This window comes from Diceros bicornis, chromosome 2 (assembly GCF_020826845.1).
Source record: "Diceros bicornis minor isolate mBicDic1 chromosome 2, mDicBic1.mat.cur, whole genome shotgun sequence".
NCBI classification, from domain to species: Eukaryota; Metazoa; Chordata; class Mammalia; order Perissodactyla; family Rhinocerotidae; genus Diceros; species Diceros bicornis.
Window position 1 is genome coordinate 7,756,953 of NC_080741.1, and position 25,986 is coordinate 7,782,938.

Consider the following 25,986-nt stretch of genomic DNA (forward strand, 5'->3'; position numbering starts at 1 on the left):
TTCATTTTTGTAGTTTTTTTCTTTTAATTAACCATTGCTTCATATGGTTTCTAGATTTATAATTTGAATATTGAAACAATAGATTTTACATGTGTCAGGTTGCGTTGGAGGTTAATGACTTTAATTACCCAGTTATAATTTAGCTTTCTCAGTGTTTAACTTTTTACGGTGTTTTCTACCGGTGTTTTTCTGTCCCCGTATCCTCCCCTCCCCTTCTAAAAAATATCCCAATCTATCTTTTTTCCCTGCATGATTCAACAGAGCTGAAATTTAAACAAGAAAAAATAACCATATAGAGACAGAGACTTGTCCTATTCTGTAACAATATTTATTCATTAAGGAAAATGTATCACATCTCTGCTTTTTATTTCTAGGTGTCTGATAGCTCCTCATTCATTTCCCACAATGTTGTTTGAAAGCAGAACCTAAAGATATTAAATTTTTGATGATAAACATCATTGATAATTTAAATTGTCTTTCCAAACCACACTGATTAAAAAGAAAAAAAAGAACTTTGCTCTCTATTTGCTTTCAAACTGTATAAACATGTTTATTTTATGAATAACACATCAAGTCCTAATTTTTTCACAACCTTCCATAGTCAGTTTTACTGGGAGATGAGTCATATTACCTGCCCTCAGTGAATGTACGGACTATGGTATTTATAGGCTAATTCTCTAGGTTTTTGTTTTATACATGCCTTTTGTATATTATAAATTTTATAAATTGTAAAAAAATAGGTTTACTAGTTTTCTCTTCATGATTTCTTTAACTCTAGCCAAACACTGACGCATAATAGGAAAACAGGCAAAATCCATGGTAGATTGCTTTGTACTTGGAAGATTTTCTTAAAAGAAGTTGAAATTACTGAATATACTAAAGCTCTAATGCTATATGCTATTATATTAGTAAAGTTCCACATTTTATAAAAGTTTTCACTTGATTGATAAAGCCTTTAATCCCATCAAGAACACACGTAGTCATTTTGTTCACTAACTGAATAATTGATACACTGGCCAGTGAGGTTCACCATTTTATTCTCAAATAATCTCTATCTGAGATTAGTAAAAATCTGATTATCTGTTATTCCTCATCCCTATTTTTTCACTCCTCCTCGTTCCTCCTTCTCTTCCTTCTCCTTCGTCTTCTTCCTCCCACTTTTCCTTTGTGCTCTTCACAACAGGGAAGGCAGCACCTGTGCACCCTGACTTACAGTTTGTCAGTACACCCCGACCATCACCTGCGCTAGTCTTACTCCTGCTCTCTTGAGTATGCAGTAATCCCTGATGGGTTACTCATTATTGCTTTGATGCTTTGTATATAGGGTTTGTTTGTTTGTTTCATTCAGCTATATTTTAACCAGGTAAAAGTTAATGACAAATTTAAATAATTAAAGTGCATTTAGTTGTATTTATGTCCCCCAATTTTGGATATTTTATTGCTGTTTTTGATGGGCTCATATAAAATTGTTAAAGAAAATTTTACAAAGATTACAAAAGTTTTAAGTTTGCATTGAAAAATTCAATTAATACAGGAGTACAGAAAGAAAAAAGTCAAAATTCTTCCCTTATCATATTTAATTGTTCTACCAGAGGGTATTACAGAGAAGTGTGTACTTCCATAATAACTTTATTTGAATATACTTGGAAACATCCATACAAATATACACAAACACATAAATATACGTTTTTAAACAAAAACTGGATCACAGAATACATATTGTTCTAAAACTAGATTTTTTAAATCGATAAATTTTCATGGATATCTATATTCTTAAATTATTTTAAAGTTAAATTCTTAGAACAAGTAATATAGATATAACAAGTAATATGAATATGATATTCATATTATTAACATTGTATGCTTTTTATCTTTAACTACAGAATGGAGAAGCAAAGCAAAACAGAAACCTAAGGCCTGTTCAGGTGAAATTACATTAAATTGCAAGTCAGGAGATTTATTTAAAATCCCAGATTGAATAGTTTTGGGACTTAGTTTCTTCATTTGACAAATACGGGATGGGGACGGGACGACACTGGTCTGGTTGATAATCTGTAGATGGCACTTTCTGGTTCTATAATAAATGTTATACACACAAAAGTAGCAGTGGTGATAGAGATAGTAAATAAGTCAATTGTATTGTGCTTTATTAAAATATCATCTTAACTGCTGTTACCCACATCAGCAGTATTCTAAATAAGATGGAACTTTTTCTTTCCTGTACAATTCTAAGCCGGTGTGATGGCTCTAATCCTCAAAGTTGTCAGAGATCTAGGCTCTTTCTATTTCGTTGCTCCACCACCCTCAACAGGCAGCTTCCATCTCATGGTCCAAGAAGGCTGCTCCAGCTCCTGCTATCATGACCACATTCGAGCCAGCCAGGTGAATAAAATGGGAAAAGGAATGCTAGCTTGCTCCCTTTAAAAGCACTGTCCAGAAGTTGCATATACTTCTTCTGATCTATTCCGTTAGCCAGGCCTTTTCCCGTGGTTATACCTAACTTCAGGCAAAGATGGGATGTGAAGTATTTCTCTGTGTTTAGTGAAGAATTCTACTGCATAAAAACAGAAGAGAATGGGTATGGGGGACAGCTAACACTTCTGTCACATATTAACATGATCATAAACAGTTTTTAAACGATTTTGAAATGCTTTATCTTATTTGATGCAGGGATATGCTAGACAGCCATATACGGATACCTTTTAAAACTCATGAAATCTATGACTTTATAAAGAAAAATGATGTGTCTAAGAAATTCTTGGATTAAATACTAGCTCATCCTCTTTCACCCTGTCAATTCATCTCTTATGTCAATTAGAATTTGACTCTTTCAGGCTTTGTGTATATCAGCACCCCCCATTAATAGAAAGAGTGTAGTTGTGATAGAATTGTAGCCCTGTCTTTCCTACTCTTCTTGGTTAAACACTTACTTTCATTTTTTCTGAGTTTTCCCACCTGTTAAACGCTGAGCACAATGCCTGTGCTATTTCTGTAGATAATGCATAGAAAACTACTACATTGAAAAAATAAAAAATAATTACAAATATTAATTAATTTGATAGATATGCTTAAAGTAAATAACTATAGCCACTAATTATTTATCGCCTGCTATGAGCCAGGTACTTTATTAGATGCTTTAAATATATCTCATTTAATTTAATCTTCACAACTATATGGTGCGTTTCATAGTTTCTCTATTTGAGAGTTGAGGAAACCAAGGCTCAGGAGAAGTCCGATGATTTACCCAATGCCACTTCCACCATGCTCAGACTTGGCTATTCCCAGCTTCTGGGGTTTTTATCCTTTTGTGCTTGTAAGTAAAAGACTAGAATATCCATCTGAATTGTTTTAGTGCCGTGGGTAACTGTATGAAATTGTCAGATATTCATGAAAAGAAATAACTAAATAGGGACCTTTTCTAAGACTGATGATGTTAAAATCAAATACTTTGGTTCCTTTTCCTGAAGGCCATCTTTGTTGCACTATTTCTGTCCTCATTTAATGACTGAGGGGGGGTGTTGCTTCAAGGCCACTGCACTCATCTTTAACTTGAACTGTCATCCATCTTAGTTCGCCCCTCTGCGAAGTAAGCTTTGAAACCTAGGCATAGCTCGGCATGCTCTTGGTCTGGTTGAGTGAATGCTGGGGCCTATAAAGACAGGGAGGTTGAATTCTCATTTCTGTGGAGTATTTCCTTGTAAAGTGGGCACTGTGCACTGACATGGAAACCCGGAGATGGTTTCATCACGGCTAATGAAGGTGTAGCTAGCTGGTGCGTAATTACAGGCCTTCAATCTTCAGTACTTCACTCTTCATGAGATTAATGTTTATTCAGAACAATAAATATGAGGTCTATGACACCTTTAAAGTTATGCTTAAATGTGACTTGATGACGACCAATGAATGACTGTAGCTATTTCATGCCTTGCTAAGCATATTTGGCTTTTCGCAAGCAATAGACTCTGAAAGAAGGAGCATTCAGGTGGGTGCTAGGAAGGTACACATGTTAATTCTGTAAAATCTAGCTAAGACTTGCGTCCAGTTCTTCGGGGGCTCACATTAACAGAGTTTTGACTCATAAGTGCTGAGCAGCTAGGGGGACGGTGTTTCTTCCATGGCAACCTCTGCACGATGGCTGGGCTTTGTTTCTGACAAGAAAGCTAAAGAATGTGGCTCTCTGGTCCTTTAGGAGATTCTGGGAGATACTTTTAAAAATTCTTTTTCTGTCTAAATTAATCACAGTAGATTAATCTATTATTTGCAACTAAGAACGCTGAAGATATAGCTATGAAACCTGCTGAAAAAGCTTAGAGAGAAAGTGAAATCCATTCGTTCAGTGGATCATTTGTTTACTGTTTCCATTTATTCATTTTCTCTGCTGTTCTTGAATAAATAATTAACTCATTTAAAATGTTCATTGTGCAACAACTGCATGCATGCCATTTTACTAGTTTTTGTGGGAAGTGAAAAAATAAATAAATTACACAGGGACCCTGCCCTCAAGGAATGTGTGTAAAGTTGATTCAACCATGTTAGAAAACAGAAAGTGGTTGGTGCTATGAGAGAGGTACAGAGGTACTTTTCTATAAAGGTTCACAGGAGAGAGAGCAATTGGGTACAGCAGACAAGAGTCACCTCTTTCAGAGAAGAGATGGCATAGGAGATGGGACTAAAAGTCAGGGAAGATTTGGACAGAAAAATGGAGAGATAGGTGTCTCTTGGGTAGAGAAGGCACAAAGGAGAGAAAATATGTGGCATATAACAGGCACACTTAGTTTTTATGCAGCATGAATAGACCCAGAAAGGGACAGAATGGGAAAGGCCAGATCACAGTTCATGCATAGTTATTTTGACTTAAATTTGTAGCCTTTGAAAGATTCTGAAAAGGGAGAATTTCAAGAAGGGTATTCCTTCATATATTTATCAGCTTTATTGAGATACAATTCACATATCATACCATTCACCAATTTGAAGTGTAAAATTCAATGTCGTTGTTTTTTTTGTATCCACAATATTTTGTAGTTCTCAGACTATAGTTTTTGCACTTTTTGTTAAATTTCTCCTAAGTACTTTTTTCTTTTTGATGGTACCATTAATGGAATTGTTTTTCTTAATTTCATTTTCAGATTGTTCATTGCAAGTATATAGAAATGCAATGAACTTTTGTGTATTGACCTTGTATCTTGAAACTCTGCTGAACTCATTTATTAGTTAATAGCTTTTTGGTGCTTTCCTTAGGATTTTCTATAGACAAGATAATGTCATCTACAAATAGAGATATATTTATTTCTCCCTTTCTAGGATAGATGCCTTTGATTTCATTTTCTTGCCGAATTGCCCTGGCTAAACTTCCAGAAAAATATTGAAGTAGCAAGAGAAAACCTCCTGTCATGTTTTCCACCATTAGGTATGATGTTAGCTGTTGGGTTTTCATAGATCCATTTATCAGGTTGAGAAGCTTCCTTCTATTCCTAGTTTGTTGATTATTTTGATTATAGGGCAAGTCAGGAAGGTTATTCTGATGTCTGTTTATAAAAGGAATCGAAAATTGAAGATACTGAAGATGTTATGCAAATATCAAGGCAAAATGTGATGACAGTCTAAATGAGAGCATAGAATACAGCATAGCTATAGATGAGAGAGATATTGAGGACGTGCAAATGACAAGTACTGGGGACAGAGCTGACAAGGGAGAAAATGTAGAGGGAGGTGCCCGCCTGGGTACCTGAGGGTGTTAAACGTAAGAGAACATGGCTAAGAGCCTGGGTTAAAATCTCAGCTTGACTTTTTCATAGTTATGGGTCCTTGCCCAAGCAACTCAGCCCCTTTGTGGCCTCATTTCCTTAGCTACAAAATGTAGATATAATAATAACTATCTCACAGATTTTCTGTGACTATTAAAGGTATTACTATATGAGAAGCCCTTAAAAGAGTGTCTGGCTCTTAGTGTTACCTGTCATTATTATTATTTCAAAAGAACCTATTTTTTTCTTAGTTTATGAACAAATACAAACGTATTGTCATCAAATTGGTATGTTCCAGCCAAAGAGAAGACATAGAAATAATTTTCTACTAACAGTGAAATGGGCAATGAACTGATTCTGTTGGTGCAAAATATTATTTATTATAGGTGAGGTAAAGAACACATTTTTTCAAATGATGGGTTCACATTTTCAGGGAAACAGCTTCTAACTTTATTGGAAACCATGACTATTAATGAGTAGACAATAGAAAATAAAGGCTTAGAAGTTTTTAGAAACAGGTATCCAATTAACATACAATCAAATATAACATAAAATCTGTCTTTATAGAGTAAAAATGCATATTAAGTAAATCTAATCAAACAACCATAGCTAAATTGTCTCACACTTGCCTAAGACATGCACACACCTGCCAAACAAAAGGAATAAATGTCTCGTCTCCAGGAAACAACTGCGGTTAATCAGCTTCAACAATGTTTTATTTTTGAACCTTTCTTTTATCCAAATCCAGGGTAGCATCTAATTATAACATAGAATATAGTGACGCCATGGACTATTTTACTTAAGATGGCTATATCTGGTCTTTATCTCAACCTTTGTGTTCACATATATAACTGCTTAATAATGTAGAATAGCTCTTTAATAAATATATTTAAATATTATTCTGAAATAATACTTTATGAAATGAACTAAATAAAGCCAATAATTCCCCAAAGAAATGGCATAGTATAAAATAGAATAAAGCTCAGTTCATTTATCTACATATTTTACTTTATATACCCAAATTTTTACAAATCATTGATATTACAAGTCTAAACGTCTCATGTACTCTATGCATTAATAAGTATAACTTGTTTTCATCTCAAATTAATAGAGATTAAAACCTTAATAATGTTTGCATCAATAGGTCAAAGTTTTCCCATCATAGTTTAAGACTTTCTTAAATTTTGTCAATTTTAGTCCAGTTTGGAATACTTAAATAAATAAAAATAACATGCTAAATGAATTTGTTTATTTGTTATGCACCACACTGTTTATCTAATGGTATTGCATCTTAATGGAATACATGATACCATATAATATATGATGCAGTTCTAGTGTTTCCAATTTCAAATTATATGTAATAAACTTTTATAACAGAAACGTTGAGAATGAAGAATGATCAAGTGGGCGCTGCTATTGGAAATAGCAAGAATAAAAGTGGTTCAACTTTCTATAAGCAATTTAGATCTAGGTTTCAAAAACTTTAAAAAGGATATATTATTTGACCCAAGACCTCTATATTTAGGAATCCATATCATAAAAATAATCGGAGACATTGACAATGATATATGTGCAAAATTGCCTAGTAGAAATTATAATAGATAAAATATTTTATGTATTTGTACTACATCTGCTTTAAATATACTCATATATAAATATCTATATTATATAAAAGTTGAAATTAGCCTATATATCCAAAAATAAGGACTTTAGAGCACAATCGTAAGATGAAATATTTAGCAAACACTCAATAATGTTGCACTTCAAGAGATTTCACTGACTTATGAAAATGTTCACAATATAAAGGTAAGCGAAAAAAGAAACACAAACCTATAAAAATTTTCTTGTTTTGTTACATTCATATATTTCTATCTGCATATGGTTTCTCAGTTATGGTTGGCTATAACGAATCTTGTTCTCTGAAGCCTAGGGCTCCTCAAGCAAATGTCATGTTATAATGCAAATTTTTTGGTCACTAGACAATTAAAGAAGTTTAAGCCTAGAAGACTTAGATATTAAATTGGTTTAAGCAACTTGGTTACCGTACCACCAGTTGAATTTAAAGAGCAGCGCAAGTTTAGAAACCTAAGTGTGTGTGACTGGCTCTAGCTTTATGTGCTAGGAGGCCTGGGAGACTACTGTTGCTCTGGAATACATAGTTCCTGGACCACCTCTGATGTGACCAGGGAGTCTATTTCCTGTATCTTGCCACTTTTGATGAGTGTAAGAACTAAACCTAGTTGTCTCCATAAAACGGAAGACTCCATGACCAACTCGCTGCGACAATCAAAATCAAGAGGAGCTGGGACGGGCCCCGTGGCTTAGCGGTTGAGTGCATGCGCTCCGCTACTGGCGGCCGGGTTCAGACTCCGGGCGCGCACAGACGCACCACTTGTCTGGCCATGCTGAGGCGGCGTCCCACATACAGCAACTAGAAGGATGTGCAGCTATGACACACAACTATCTACTGGAGTTTTGGGGAGAAAAAGGGAAAAAAAAAGAAGGAGGATTGTCAATTGATGTTAGCTCAGGGCCGGTCTTCCTCAGCAAAAAGAGGAGGATTGGCATGGATGTTAGCTCAGGGCTGATCTTCCTCACACACAAAAAAAAGAAGTAAGAGGATCTGCACTGGCCACTGGACTCAAAACACCATCTTTGCACCCAGACCTGCTGATGGCAATGCAGCTCCTCCTTCGGTCAAACAAGAACAGAGAAATGTGGGGGTCCCTCCACTCACTCTTCTCTGCCAGTAGTAAATTGGGCTGGAATAGTAGGATATTGCAATTGCTAACTCTCTTCTTCGACTAGACGTCTTAGTCAGTTCAGGCTACTATAATAAAAGACCATAGACTAGGTGGCTTAAACAATATACATTTATTTCTCTTAGTTCTGGAGACTGGAAAGCCCACGATCTGGGTGCCAGCCTGGCTGGGTTCTTAGTGAGGGCTCTCCTCCCAGCTTGCAGACAGCCACCTTCTCATTGTGTCCTCACTTGGGTGAGAGTTCTAGTCTCTTCCTCTTCTTATAAGGACACTAATCCTATCATGAGGTCCCCACTCTCATGACCTCATCTAAACCTAATTACTTCCCAAAGACCACACCTCCAAGTACCATCACATTGGGGTTTAGGGTTTCAACATATACATTTGGGGGAGGACACATTTGGTCCATATTACCAGGGATCTTCTTTTTCTTCCCTACTGCGCCTCAAAAAGATGGGAGCTGTCAATAAAGCTTGTACATGTTTCAATAATAGTCTGTGAGATCAGTGTGAAGGCTCAAGAATTTTGAGAAAAAGAATCTGCTTCTGATTATACTTCTAGGCCTATAAATCATACACTTAATCAGATAATACATACACACATATTGATGGATGTGGAAACAACAGGAAGAAATAATCAAGCTTGAAGTCAAGATGGCGGCGTAAGCAGACTCTGAACTCACCTCCTCCTGTGGACACAGCCAATTTACAACTACTCGTGGAAAAATTACCCCTGAGACAGAACTGAAAACTGGATAAGAGGAACTCCTGCAACAAAAGACAATCCTAATCGAGGTGGAAGAGGCAGAAACTCCCTTCTGGAGAGGAAAAACGCCGCCTTCACAAGCCACCAGCTTCACAGCCGCCCGGGAGCAGCTCACAGGTACGCACCCTCCCTGGAGGCGCAGGGCCCGGAGCCGGGAGCGCTCCCGCTGCAGACATTTTGTGGACCCAGCACAATCGAGACAAGTGGCATAATATCTGACTTTGCCTGCTACTAAAACATTGGGAAGTACCCCCAGAAAAGCTGGTTCACAAAGAAATTAAAACCGGCTCTTAAAGGGCCCACGTGCAAACTCACCCGGTTCAGAAAGCAACATAAAATCACCAGAAAGAAAGGTGCACAGTGCTTTGGTGAAAAGAGACTCACTTGATAGGCTCTGAATGCATTGCAGTGAGAGGTGAGACCTCTTCAGGGACTGGGACATTGGCAGGGGCCATTGTCGTGGCCTGGTGCCTGCTGACACAGTTGCCATTGGAGTTCTCCCTGGGGCCTGCTAACCCAGGTCTGCCCCACCCACTAGAGCACCAATTTAATCCAGCTCAGCCAGGGCAGGCAGCCCACCCTAGACACTGGCCCCACCCAACAACAAGCCCTCAGGCAACTTGTGGGCCTGCATAGATTGGTGACTGGATTCTCTGCAGCCTGGCAACTGAGTCCACTTCAGTGGGGCAGGGCGTGCACAAGGAGCAGGTGGAGAGTGTGGGGCGGTGGTGGAGTGTGTGGGGCTCCCATCGTGGAGAGACTGGGTCCACATCAGAAGGTCGGGGCATGCACATGGGGCAGGACTGTGTTGACTGTGTGTGTGGACCTGTGGGTGGCAGGGTTTGTCAGCTGCAGAAGACTTGTGCTTCTCAAAGACCCACATAGGGGGTTTGCCCCACCTTCCAAAGTCTGAAACAATTGGGTGCTCCCATGTCTGAGGCCAGCCCCACCCAGCTGCTATCCTTAGAGAGCTGACAAGAGACCTAAAGGCTGGATGCTTATAGCAATTGTAAAGCTCTGAGCCTAACAACCTGCCACACTGGGGGCCTACGCACTTAAAAGAAATACTGCAACACAAATGTGGTATTAGAACTTGCAGCCAACTGTGCTGGGGCTCCCCACACATGGTAAAGAGACTGATGGGCCCACAACAACTACAAGCAGCTGAACATTATAACAGCTGGCCGGGAGCATAACACAGCCTCCCTGGGTGCTGACAGGGAGAGCAAACAGGCCACAACAGAAGGACACACATAGCCCACATAGGGGTCACCCCTGGAACAATGAGAACTGAGGGAAGCACACTGCAGGCCGCCTAAGGCATCAGTTACATAAGGTCACCTCTCCAAGAGCAGGAGACGTAGCTGACCTACCTAATATGCAGACACAAACACAGGGAAAGAGGCAAAATGAAGAGGCAAAAGAATACATTCCAAGTAAGAGAACAGGACAAAACTCCAGAAAAGGAACTAAGTGAAACAGAAATGATCAACCTACCTGACAGAGAGTTCAAACAAAGAGTGTTAAGGATGCTCACTGATCTGGGGAGAAGAATAGATGAATTCAGTGAGAATGTCAACAAAAAAATGGAAGATATAACAAGGAACCAATCAGAAATGAAGAATACAATACTGGAAATGAAAAATTCACTAGAGGGACTCAAAAGCAGAGTAGAGAATACAGAAGAACGGATCTGCAAGCTGGACGAAAGACTAGAAGAAATTACCCAGCTGAACAGGTAAAAGAGAAAAGAATTAAAAAGAGTGAGGACAGTCTAAGGGACCTACAGGATAACATCAAGTGCACTAACATCCGTGTTATAGGTGTCCCGGAAGGAGAAGAGCAAGACGAAGGGGCAGAGAATCTATTTCAAGACATAATACGGGCTGGCCCCGTGGCTTAGCAGTTAAGTGCGCGCTCCACTACTGGCGGCCTGGGTTCGGATCCCAGGCGTGCACCAACGCACCGCTTCTCCGGCCGTGCTGAGGCCATGTCCCACATACAGCAACTAGAAGGATGTGCAACTATGACATACAACTATCTACTGGGGCTTTGGGGGGAAAAAAAAAAGGAGGAGGATTGGCAACAGATGTTAGCTCAGAGGCGGTCTTCCTCAGTAAAATGAGGAGGATTAGCACGGATGTTAGCTCAAGGCTGATCTTCCTCACAAAAAAAAAAAAAGAAAGAAAGAAATAATAGATGAAAACTTTCCTAACCTAAGGAAAGAAACAGACATTCAGGTACAGGAAGCACAGAGAGCCCCAAACAAGATAAACCCAAAGAGGCCCACACCAAGACACATCATAATCAAAATGTCCAGAATTAAAGATAAAGAGAGAATCCTAAAAGCTGCAAGAGAAAGACAAGTTACTTACAGAGGAAGCCCCATAAGGCTATCAGCTGACTTCTCAGCAGAAACCTTACAAGCTAGAAGAGAATGGCATGATATATTTAAAGCGCTAAAAGGAAAAAACTTACAGCCAAGAATACTCTACCCAACAAGGTTATCATTCAAAATGGAAGGAGAGATCAAAAATTTCCCAGACAAGCAAAAATTAAAGGAGTTTGTCACCAAGAAACCAGTGCTACAAGAAATGTTAAAGGGACTGATTTAAGGGGAAAAGAGAAGACCACAAATAGGAAAAATTATCTATTTCCATAATAAGAACATAATGGATACAAATGCACAAAAAAGAGGTTAGATGTGATATCAAAAACATAAAATGAGAGAGGAGGGGAGTTAAAGAGTAGAGCTTTCAGACAGAGGTCAAACTAAAGAGACCATCAATTCTACATGGAAGGAGAAAGGAACAGAGAAGGACTACTAAAACACTGAGAAAAAAAAAAAAGTTAAAAAATGGCAGTAAGTACATATTTATCAATAGCTACTTTAAACGTCAGTGGACTAAATGCTCCAATTAAAAGGCATAGGGTGGCTGATTGGATAAAACAACAAGACCCATATATATGCTGCATACAAGAGACACACTTCAGACCTAAAGACACTCACAAACTGAAAGTGAAGGGATGGAAAAGATACTCCATGCAAATGGCAATGAAAAGAAAGTTGGGGTAGCAGTACTCATATCAGACAAAATAGACTTTAAAACAAAAACTATAAAAAGAGACAAAGAAGGGCATTACATAGTGATCAAGGGAACAATCCAAGAAGAGGATATAACACTTGTAAATATCTATGCACCAATGTAGGTGCACCTAAATATATAAAGCAATTATTAACAGACATAAAAACAGAAATAGACAGTAACACAATAAGAGTAGGGGACTTTAACACTCCACTTACACCAATGGATAGATCATCCAAACAGAAGGTCAATAAGGAAACATTGGTCTTAAATGAAACACTAGAACAGATGGACCTAGTAGATATATACAGAGCATTCCATCCAAAAACCGAAGAATACACGTTCTTTTCAAATGCATATGGAACATTCTCCAGGATTGATCACATATTAGGCGACAAAACAAGTCTCCATAAATTTAAGAAGATTGAAATAGTACCAAGTATCTTTTCTGACAACAATGGTATGAAATTAGAAATCAACTATAGGAAGAAAACCAGAAAAGCCTCAAATACGTGGAGATTAAACAAAATGCTACTTAACAATGATTGGGTCAATGAAGAAATCAAAAGAGAAATCAAAAAATACCTGGAGACAAATGAAAATGAAAATACGACATGCCAGAATTTATGGGATACAGCAAAAGTGGTTCTAAGAGGGAAGTTTATAGCAACACAGGCCTATCTCAACAAACAAGAAAAATCTCAAATAAACAATCTAACAATGCACCTAAAGGACCTGGAAAAAGAAGAACAAACAAAGCCCAAAATCAGTAGAAGAAGGGAAATAATAAAAATCAGAGCAGAAATAAATGAAATAGAGGCTAAAAAAACAATAGAAAAAATTAATAAAACCAAGAGCTGCTTCTTTGAAAAGATCAACAAAATTGACAAACCTTTAGCTAGACTCACCAAGAAAAAAAGAGAGAAGACACAAATAAGTAAAATCAGAAATGAAAGAGGAGAAGTTACAACAGACACCTCAGAAATACAAAAGATTATAAGAGAATACAATGAAAAGCTATATGCCAACCAATTCGACAATCTGGAAGAAATGGATAAATTTTTAGAATCATACAACCTTTCAAAACCAGATCAAGAAGAAATACAGAATTTGAATAGACCAATCACCAGCTAGGAGATTGAAACAGTAATCAGAAACCTCCCCAAAAATAAAAGTCCAGGACCAGACGGCTTCCCTGGCGAATTCTACCAAACATTCAAAGAAGACTTAATACCTATCCTTCTCAAACTCTTCCAAACAGTCAAGGAAGGGGGAAGCTCCCTAACTCATTCTACGAAGCCGACATTACCCTGATATCAAAACCTGACAAGGACAACAAAAAAAAAAGAAAATTGCAGGCCAATATCACTGATGAACATCGATGCAAAAATCCTCAACAAAATACTAGCAAATCGCAAACAACAATACATTAAAAAGATTATACACCTTGATCAAGTGGGATTTATTCCAGGTATGCAGGGATGGTTCAACATTCGCAAATCAATCAACGTAATACACCACATTAACAAAATGAATGATAAAAATCACATGATATCTCAATAGATGCAGAGAAAGCATTTGACAAGATACAGCAGCCATTTATGATAAAAACTTTGAATAAAATGGGTATAGAAGGAAAGTACTTCAACATAATAAAGGCCATATATGACAAACCCACAGCTAATATCATCCTCAATGGTGAAAAACTGAAAGCTATCCCTCTAAGAACAGGAACCAGACAAGGATGCCCACTGTCACCACTCCTATTTAACATAGTACTGGAAGTCCTAGCCAGAGCAATCAGGCAAGAAAAAGAAATAAATGAATCCAAATTAGAAAGGAAAAAGTGACACTGTCACTATTTGCAGATGACATGATTTTATATGTAGAAAACCCCAAAGAATCCACCAAAAAACTTTTAGAAGCAATAAACGAATACGGTAAATTTGCAGGATACAAAATCAACACACAAAAATCAGTTGCATTTCTATACACTAACAACGAAGTAGCAGAAAGAGAAATTAAGAATACAATCCCATTTACAATTGCAACAAAAAGAATAAAATACCTAGGAATAAACTTAACCAAAGAGGTGAAAGATCTGTACACTGAAAACTATAAAACATTGCTGAAAGAAATTGAAGAAGTCACAAAGAAATGGAAAGATATTCCGTGCTCATGGATTGGAAGAATTAACATAGTCAAGATGTCCATACTTCCTAAAGCCATCTATAGATTCAATGCAATCCCTATCAAAGTTCTAAAAACATTTTTTCACAGAAATAGAACAAAGAATCCTAAAATTTATATGGAACAACAAAAGACCCAGAATAACTAAAGGAATCCTGAGAAAAAAGAGCAAAGCTGGAGGTATCACACTCCCTGATTTCAAAATATACTACAAAGCTATAGTAACCAAAACAGCATGGTACTGGCACAAAAACAGACAAACAGATCAATGGAATAGAATCAAAAGCCCAGAAATAAACCCACACATCTATGGACAGCTAATCTTCGACAAAGGAGCCGAGAACATACAATGGAGAAAAAAAAAGTCTCTTCAACAAATGGTGTTGGGAAAACTGGATAGCCACATGCAAAAAAATGAAAATAGACCCTTACCTTACACCATACACAAAAATTAACTCCAAGTGGATTAAAGACTTGAATGTAAGACCTGAAACTATAAAACTTCTAGAAGAAAACTTAGGCAGTACGCTTGCGGACATCGGTCTTAGCAACATATTTTCAAGCACCATGTCTGACCGGGCAAGAGAAACAATAGAAAAAATAAACAAATGGGACTACATCAAACTAAAAATCTTCTGCACAGCAAAGGAAACAATCAACAAAATGAAAAGACAACCTAACAATTGGGAGAAGATATTTGCAAACCATCCATCTGATAAGGGCTTAATCTCCAAAATAGATAAAGAACTCATGCATCTCAACAACGTAAAAACTAACAACCCAATTAAAAAATGGGCAAAAGACCTGAACAGACATTTCTCCAAAGAAGATAGACAGATGGCCAACAGACACATGAAAAGATGTTCAAAATCATTAACTATCAGGGAAATGCAAATCAAAACTACAATGAGATATCACCTCAAGCCCATCAGAATGGCTATAATTAACAAGACAGGAAACAATATGTGTTGGAGAGGATGTGGAGAGAAGGGAACTCTCATCCACTGCTGGTGGGAGTGCAAACTGGTGCAACCACTATGGAAAACAGTATGGAGATTCCTCAAAAAATCAAGGATAGAACTACCATATGATCCAGGTATTCCACTGCTGGGTATTTATCCAAAGAATTTGAAAACACCAATGCGTAAAGATACATGCACCCCTGTGTTCATTGCAGCGTTATTCACAATAGCCAAGACTTGGAAGCAACCTAAGTGCCCATCAAGGGACGAATGGATAAAGAAGATGTGGTATATATACACAATGGAATACTACTCAGGTATAAGAAACGATGAAATCCAACCATTTGTGACAACATGGATGGACATTGAGGGTATTATGCAAAGTGAAATAAGTCAGAGGGAGAAGGTCAAATACCGTATGATTTCCCTCATTAAGTAGTAGATAATAACAACAACAAACAAACACATAGAGACAGAGATTGGATCGGTGGTTACCAGAGGGGAAGGGGGGAGGGAGGAGGGTGAAAGGGATAGTTCGGCACATGTGTGTGGCGATGGGTTGTAATTAGTATTTTGGTGGTGAACATGATGTAATCTGTGCAGAAATAGAAGTATAATGATGTACACCTGAAATTTATACAATGTTAAAAACCAATATTACTGCAATAAACAAAAAATTTAAAAAAAACAATAAATTAAATTAATAAAATAAAATAAAAAAAGAAATAATCAACATGTCTCCTGGAAGTGGAATTGCAAGTAAAAAAAAAATTCCTTCTTACACTTTTAAATATTATTCTGTGGGGTTTTTTTGCAAAAATTTAATCATAAAATATATCTCACTCTAAAGATGTGGTGTCTACTACATCCATGGAGGTCTAGAGATATGGATCTAAGTCAATGGTAAAATCGACCACGTTAAAGAAGTCATCCTTAAATAGATTGTAATCCTATTATCTCCTTGGGTCTCAGGTTCTGGGGACTTTACACGCAGAACATACCAAAGGGCACGCTAGTTTACATCATGCTAATGCTAATGCAACTCAGAATTCTGTCACTGACAGTGTCAATGAGGGTCACTCCCCACATCATTGTAGTACCCCTAGCTTCACTTTGGGAGACCAAGTGCCACCGAAGTGAGACACAGTAAAAGATGTGAGATGTGTCCACATGTGACAGGTATTTACGTGTCATCATCTTCAATTCAATATTATTCCATACTTAAATACAAAGGCTTAAATTTACTTACACTATGCTGAGATGGATAAAGAAAAATAGCTTCTTCAGTACGTCTTTAAGTTACTTGACCTTCCTCTTGAGTCTCCTGAACCTCGGGAGAGGGAAAAATTGTACTCAGTAAATCAAATAGTTGTAGCTCAGTGCAACAATGGAAATAGACGCTTTATGAGAAACTAACACAAAATGCTCAATTTTCTCATTTCACTTCTCTCCTCCTTTTCTTACCCAAGATGGCATCTCACATATGAGAGGGACTTGGTACTAGTGGAGAAAGTTTCTGCTGTTGTTAATCAGTGTGGCATTTTCTGACTACTTTAGGCACCTCCCTCCTCCTATTTATCCTGAAGCCCTGCCTGGTGAGTTGCCCACCTTGTTGCTGTTTTTGGCTCTGGTGTAATGTGTGGTCCCTCCCCACCCCTCCAGGCGTTGTCAGAGTTTGGTCTTTATCCTCAGGTAACCCAGCCTTCTCAGCATTCATAGGTGACACAGGCCTCTCTAATGCTCCACCACACCTTCTGTCTAGACTGTGACCTACATGTCCTCTCCTCAGCCTCTTCTCCAGTGCCCTTGGAAGGCTCCAACTGCTTACTGTGTGCCAGTCCCCAAGGGGCCCATGAGAACCTCTGAGTCCCATCCATATGAGACAGGAACGAGGCACAGGTTAAGACAGCTCAACATTAGTTCTTCCTTTCCTTAACGAGGCTGCGATGCCAGGTGTACTTGCCATGGAGCTGCTCTCCAAGTTCATGTGGGAACAGGGTTTGGGGGTAAGAATTTGGGGAAAGGAGAAACTAACACTGAAAGAAATGTCCCCAAATCCCAAATCTCATTCTGAGCAAAGTCTCCTTCCCTTTTTGTTTCTCTCAACTTCATTTTAATACCCTTTCCATTCTCTGGGCTAAAACCCCCCAAAAAGGGGAAGATCAGGATCTACCTGTCTCATCCTCTCCCTCTCCTGTGGCTATTTTTCCTATTCCTATGATTTTTTAGTACCAAAAGGAGCAGGAATCTCTTTTATATGTTTTATGTCATATCCTCCTACCATTTTCTTCCCCTGTTCTGGTCGTAATCCAGAATCCTGTATCTCAGTGATGGTAGCAATATCTACCAACTAGCCATGCCAGAAATCCAGGAATCAGCCTTGACGTCGCTTTTTTCCTCATTCCTTCTATCCAACTCTACCAAGTAATTTTAATTCTTCCTTTTAAGTATCTCTCGGTTTTATACACTTCTGCATTTCCACTGTCATCAACATCCTACTCTAAGTAATGATCACCACCTTCTGCTGGTGCTATTGCAATAGTCTTTTAATTGCTCTTCCTGCATCAACTTTTGCCTGCCACTAATTCATTCTGGGTTCTGCAGTTGGAATGCTCTTTAAAAACCTCCTGCTCAGTGAGGCTTTCCTTACCTAATTCCTGTCTCATCTCACACTCTTTCCCTCTTCACCCTCTGTACTGACCCATATTGATTTTTTCCCCCTGGTTCTCAGGGCTTCAGGGCTCAGAGTGATGTCCTTCATTGTTCCTGACTTACTCCATCTCATTCTTCAGGTCTGAGCTCAAATATAACTACCTCGAGGAAATCTGCCTTGAATGTATCAGACTAGATAAGATTCCTTTATTATAAATCACTACCACTTCTTCACAGCGTAAAATATAGTTTGTAATTATATTTATGTAATTTCTTTCTTTTATGTTCGATATACTGTAAGTCCTATGAGGGTAAGGATCATACCTATTTGGGTTTTTATTATTATATTTATTACTATATTTTTATTAGTCCTAGCATCTATTAGAGAAACTGAAATACAGTAAGATGTTTAATAGCTATTTTTTAAATAAATCAATGATATTGACATGATTTTGAATTTGATTGGGTGTGGAATATAAATAATATGGAGAAGTCAAAGATGGTTGTAAGGTCTAGAAGGCCTGTATGCATGATGCTCCTGCGTCAGATATTAAATTGAATATTTTGCTTTGCCAGTCATAAATATTGAAGAAGAGGATGAATTTCTTAAAATATTCTTGTGTTGATCTTCACTGAGTTGTAATTGGCATTACACAAGGTATTTGAGCTTCATCATGAACTTTAAATCATGAAAACTGAAATTAAGCACTTTCATGTGACTATGAGTGTATATACACACATATATAGTGGCTGGGTCACGAATATTTAAATATCTGTAGGTCCTTCAAATGTTATGACATAAATAAATACAGAATCAATCCCAGATTCCATGTAATACTAAAACAATCTGAAATTTTCTGTATTTTCTAATTTTTATATTATCAGTGAACCTCATAAATAAAGAAAAATGATTATATACAGTAATTAAATTGATTTGTTATTACTCATTGGTTCAATGATAACTTCAAAGTACTTGAAGAGGTATTCAAATTGTTATATCAAATCCCAATTAAAATAGATTTGACAATTGATAATAAACCCCTCTTTGATTAACTTCCCCAAATTTTGTGATAAATTGGCATTTTTTAAATGGTAAGACTGGGAAAAGATTGATTGGGTAAAAACAATTTTTGTAAATGATTCTAGAATTTTATTACTGTATTATTTCCAATTTCATAAGACTGTTAGTCTTAATTTGGTCTGAGATTAACATACAATAAGCGATTTTTTTGAAGACTTTCCCAAGTAACTGCAATCAGGAAGTATTCACATTTTACAAGGATATTAAAATGTTGATCTGCTAATTTAAAAAAATATGAATGACTATTTTTTTAAGCCTCAAGAAGGCAAAGATCATGTCACAGCATAAATGTCAGTTTTATCACTACTAAAACACATGATTTGAAAACTTTCCAAATTACTGTTAAAATTTATATTTAGGACGTTAAAATCAGCCTGAAACAACTTGGTCGTATTTTTATTATTTCACTCACACACACAAACCCCCCAAAATAAACAGATTGCATGATATTAAAATTGACCTGAGTATATTTTCCAGTTTCCAGATTAGATTCAGATGAACCTTTTTTTTTTCAGGAGTGCTCCCTTTAATATATTTTAAAGGGTTACACATAACTCTTACATAAGTAAGGTTATGAAGTTTGCCTTCTTAGAAAAGTGTTTGTTTCATTAAAAAACAAACCAAAAAACAGATGCACCATTGCCTGTTTCACAGTCAGATCCCATCTGAAATGGCTGATGCTTGCTCAGGGAAGTCATAAAGAGATCAAATGACTTCTGGGCCAGTGGAAAGCCTTACCGTCTAAATGCTTTTCAGGCCAATTTGAAGAAGTAATTAGACTTACTGGAAGCGTGTGTGAATAATGCTGCAAGTACAATTATGAACTGGCCAGACATATTGCTTCCAGTATAGAAGAGCTTGTCTACTGAATCTGATGGGATGTATGCAAAATTCAAGGATGGCTTAAATGATGGCAACATCATGATATATCAAAAATCGCGGTTCATTTCTGGAATTAGTTGTTACTAGGTAAAAAGCCAGTTATTAAACAACTAAAACATAATCATGCTCTCCTCCTGTCTATCTTTAGCTCTCGGCATTTCTTGTTCTAATATAGACAAATGACTGTAAATCTAAGGAGTTTACAGATGATAATAGAAAAGGCTTCTAAGAACTGAAAATCAATAAACACATGGCAATAGCAGGCCACCGTGATGCAATTAGGGGATGCTGTGTGGATGCCTCTGAAGTGCCTATAAATGAATGTAACTTCAGTACCGCTGCCAAATGAGTCCAGTGTCCCACAAATGAACTGAAAACAAAGTCCCTGGAATATTGTGTCTGCAGTGTCACTTTAAGATGACTGCCGTGCTGTATTACTGCAGTGATTTGCTGGAAATAGCAAGGCACACACACACCAAGATACTGTATTTAAGCCTCATCTTATTCTAATGAAAAACGTGTTCGCCATTCATGAGAGTGTGTATGTCACCAGAGTTAGTATTTAGCATGACTGAAAAAGATTGAAAGGATGTTTTTTTCAGAGTATGACTGGAAGCTGATCTGATAATATGAAAAATATTTATTTATTATAAAGTTGTAATAATAAAGAAAGCAAAAACAATATGGAACGCAACTTTGGTTTCTATTAATTTCAAACATGGAATAATAGTTAGTGTTATAGTCTGTATTTGGATGTTTTCTAGGGAGATTTGTTTTTCTTTTTCTAGTAGAAACCTTGTATGTGTTAACTCTGATCCGGCAGTCCCAATAAACACGTGTATTATTTTCTTAATCCTTTTACAAACTCCTATTTTATTAGTGCTTACTATGTGCCAGGTACTAATTGATTTACAAATGTTAATTCATTTAATCTTCATAACAATCCTGTGATGTAGATAGATAAGCCTCATTAACAGTTGAGGAAACTAAGACATGAGCCTAGAGTCACAGAGTGGTGCAGAAAGGAGACCAATTTAAACCCACGCAATCTGCTTCAGATACTGGATTTGAAGGTTGACCTGCAACATATGTATCATCACACATATATATGAGGGCACAATGAGAATCATCGCAGAGTTTTTTAATGTTTTGATACACAGATTCTAGCCCCACAAATTTTAACTTAGTGAATCCGGGACAGGGCCCAGGCATCTCCATTTTTAATATGATTTATAGTGTTTTTGGCTCTGTGTTTTGTTGGCCACTGTTTGAGACATACTGATTTAGAAATACCAGGTGATATCCATAATATTGAATTTCCTATTCTTGTTCCATTGTATGTTCACCCACAGTAATTTTTGTAACTAACTGATTAAGGCTACAACAGCACTCATTCTGCTCCTAGATAGAGAAAGTACAGAGACAAAAAGCCCATATGGCTCACGCTGCCATTTTTAATTATTACTGAGGTCTGACCCTTCACAGATAAAACACTTTTAGGGATATTATTTATTAATCTAGAGTAATTAGTGGGCCAACAACTATATAAATTTTTGTTAACAGAAACAATCATGAGCATCTTTACTTAATATGACTGAGAAGCATGCTTCCTGAGTCTTCATATTCTCTTATAATTAAACTTTTTTTTTACTTCATCCATGATGATCTAGGCTGAAAGTTTCTTTTTGTTTTTCAAATGAATACTCCCTACTAGCACTACAATAGTTAACTGAGTATTTCCATTTTATAAAATATCTTCACGTGTAATGATTGCAAGTACTTTGTTGAATATTCATTAACTATCCTTTTCTCACAGGGCATATAAATCCTCTGAAATGCAATACATATACACTTTAAACTTTGACACAAAATACTCATATTTCTAAGATAAAGGAGTTTTTCTTCTTTAAGCACTCTCTCAAATCATATATAATCAGGAACACTGGCAACACTGCTGCTATGAGAAGGACAGAAAGAACATCAAGAAATCCAAATGAATTCAAACCCATTAAATGTAATGGTGTGGTAAATCTCAGCGTACCATCTGCTACAGAACACGGATACACTACTGGAATTCCACATCTTATTTACATAACAGATAAGAATGTGCTAGTAGATTTATATGGTAAATAAATACCCGGAGACAAAACTAAGTTTTTCCTATATTCACATCTGGGGATATCCACATCTGTATAAAATTTAATCTATTTCTGGTTAGCTATTCTACAGTAAATTTTAAAATGCCACCTTACCCAAATGTTGTCAGCAATATTGTCAGTAAAAACTAAATAATCAATAAAAGAAACAAAGAGTTCACACACAATGCTGTGTAAAATGTGAAATTTACCCAAAGAGTTCTATCTTTTCTGTGCTGACATGCATATTTGAGGAATAGGACTATCAGACTACAGTAGATGCCTAAGATATCTGGGCTGACATTTAACAAATAAACTGATAGCAATTCTTCCTGAAAGATGTTTGACTCATATTTACTTAAAAACACTTTAGGAATTATGATCATAATTAAAATTACATTAAATTTATAGAAATAATTAATTCCAAACACTTTGAAATCTCTAATATTTAAGTCAGATACTAAAACTAAAACAAGTTTTGAATGAAATATAAAATCAAATTTTAAAGTGGAATATTCTCTTGTGCTGAAATCCAAGTTAATCTCCCTCTTTCTTCTTTGGATTTTACTTAAGGATATACCTTAAATACACATGAATCACAAAACCTGTAGACGTTTTCATGAAGCATATCCTATGCATAATTATAAGACCACATTATCTATTTCCATATGTCTTTTTCAGCAGCTGGAATTAGTCAGCAAGGTATTTTATGATTTGTGCATACTTTCATTTGCATTATTTTAAAATTATTTTTTTATTTAAAAGAGGTAAAGATGAGGTTGATATTTTTCAGGATTGTATCTCAAAGCCCATGAGATACCAGATTTCTTCTCGATCCTCTTCTGTGACTTTCCTCACCAGCAATGTTGAATAATTAAGCACTTTCCCATTTACATTCAGCAACCGGGATCTAATTACACACAGTTCCCGTCTCTTCAACTGCTCTTACCAAACCTCCAGAAGTTGAAGAGTGTGGCTGTTGACAATGGCAGGCCACCAAGTGGAAAATTATGCAAAGAAAATTGAGAAAGTAGGAAAAATGCCAGGGCTGGTGCCTTAGGGAAGGTAGAGAATATGAAAGTAAATACAGTACAGAGTATTTTGGTTATTGCTGTTGGCACTCTTCTTGATTATGTAATTGACTTTGTAAATTGATATATTACATGTTTATTACTTATTATCAAATCACGGGAATAGGAAACAATTTTGTTCTTGAAAGAATGATGGCCCATTACACAAGTCCCATCAAGAATGTATTGGGCTATGTAATTGATCATGGTGGTAAATTGAGCTAATTTCAACATAAGCTATGTAAAGCAATATTTATCTGTGATTACCAATAGTTAGAGCCAATTTTGTATTATATTCACATATTTCACATCATACACAGGCCCATTTCTTTTTCATAAAATTAGAATTTTGCTAACAGGGAAAATTAATTATTCTGTAAGTGGAATCCGGATCCACATTTTAACTGCTGTGAAACCAGGATATTCTACTGATGTAACATTTGTTAAATTTAAAAATTAGTTTAACTTCATTATTTAACAAACTTTTAGAAAAACTTTAATTGTTGGTCACAAATGCATTTCTAATTCTTGCAATAATTATTAAGTACCTATTGTGTGCAGACATGCTGCAAAGTACACGACACAAAGATGAAGAGGACATAGTCTTTGCCCTTAATATGCCCCCAAATTTAAATGTGTTTAATTGATAAACACATGTGTAGTGAGTTGAACGGTGATTCCTCCCCCCAAGAAATATGTCTATGCTCTGAAACCTGTGAATGTGACATTATTTAGGAAAGCAGTCTTTGCAGACGAAGGATTTTAATATGAGATCATCCTGGATTAGGGTAGGCCCTAAATCCCTTGACATACCCTTATAAGAGAAGACATGGAGTCTTATAGGAAGAAGATACTGAGTCCTTATAAGGAAAGACACATACATTATGCTAAGTGAAATAAGCTAGACACAGAAAGACAAATAGTGTAAGATTTCACTTACAGGTGGAATCTAAAATAGTCAGATTCATAGAAGCAGAGAGTAGAATGGTGATTGCTATGGGCAAACGGGAGGAAGAAATGGAGAGTTGATGGTCAAAGGGTACTGAGTCTCAGGTATGCAACATAACTTCTGGAGATCTGCTACACAGCACAGCACCTATAGCTAACGATACTCTATTGTATACTTAAAATTTTCTAAAAATCGAGGTCTTATGTTAGGTGTTCTTAACACACATACACAAATAATAATAATGATAATAACAATAATAATGCTAAAGGGAGTGAGAGGAAACTTTGGGAGGTGATGGATACGTCTATGACCTTGATTTTGGTGACAGTTTCACCAAAGTTTCCACAAGTGTAAACGACAAGTTTCACAGGTGTATACTTATCCCCAAACGCATTAAGTTGTATACATTAAATATGTACAGCTTTTTACATGTCAATCATACCTTGGTGACGTGTTGTAAAGAGGAAAGAGAGGGAGCAGACACAGAGACAGGGGAGAAGGCCATACGAGATGGAGACAAAGACTGGAGTCATGCAGTCCCAAATCAGGGGACTCCTGGGGCCACCAGACGCTGGAAGAGGCAAGGAAGGATTCTACCCCAGAGTCTTCATAGGGAGCATGGCCCTGCCAACACCTTGATTTCACACTCCTCGCCTCCAGAACTGTGAGAGAATCAATTTCTACTGTTTTAAGCCACAAAGTTTGTGGTAATTTGTTATCAGAACCCTGAAAAGCCAATACAACACATTTAACATAAAACATATACCATTGTGTGTAGAAAGGTAAGGGCTTTGGAGTTAGAAAGATTAAAGTTTTAACCAACTATTTATTATTTGTGATCTTAGGCAAGTTATATGACTTTCCCAAGCCTGAGTTTCCTAAACCATAAAACGGAAATGGTAAAGTTCAATTACTGCAAGGATTAAATGAAATCAGGCTGTGGCATGCCTGGCACAATTGTTAAGGTCTCAGAACATTCTTCCTCCTTCCTCCTCCTTCTCTCTCTTCCTTTTCTTTTTTTTTTTTTTTTCCTTCTTCCCTCTCCTTTCCTCCCATCCAGCTAATTAGTTAAAATACTAATTGGTTACCAGTTTGTGGGAAAATGCTAAGAAAGAAAACATAATCTAACATTAAAAAAAAAAGAAGGACATTTAAAATTCTTGTTTTAATGTAGATTTAAGTTTTTGTAATATTTTAAATTTTGTAACAAAAAACTAAACTTAACTAAACTAAAAAAAAAAACTTTTGTAATATTTAAATTTTATAAAATTTCTGTAATAAAATTTGGAAAGAACCATATTTATCTAGCCCTTCATGACCAAAATCCATTGACTTCAGTCACCCCTTTGCTTAATTTAACATTTTCTAATGTATGTTTTCTTGGAACATTAGCCCTGGGGTAAGGAGTCAGGGGTCAGACATATCTGAGGAATTCTATGTATCTCCTTTTTCCCTAGGAGGTTCTCAGGAAATTTTCCTGTAAACTTTCATAGATATGAAAGATTCTGTTCACCCCTGCTCACCCTGATGGCCATCTAATCTGACTTATACCCCTGCCACTCTACTGAAATTGTTCTTGTGGTCTTTAAAGAAGTCCATGATGTCAAATCCAAGGATCATTTTTATTTCCCTCTGATGTTCCTCAGGTTCTCGGGAGCAATGGACTTAACTGATGACTCCCTCCACCGATTCAATAATTTATACTATA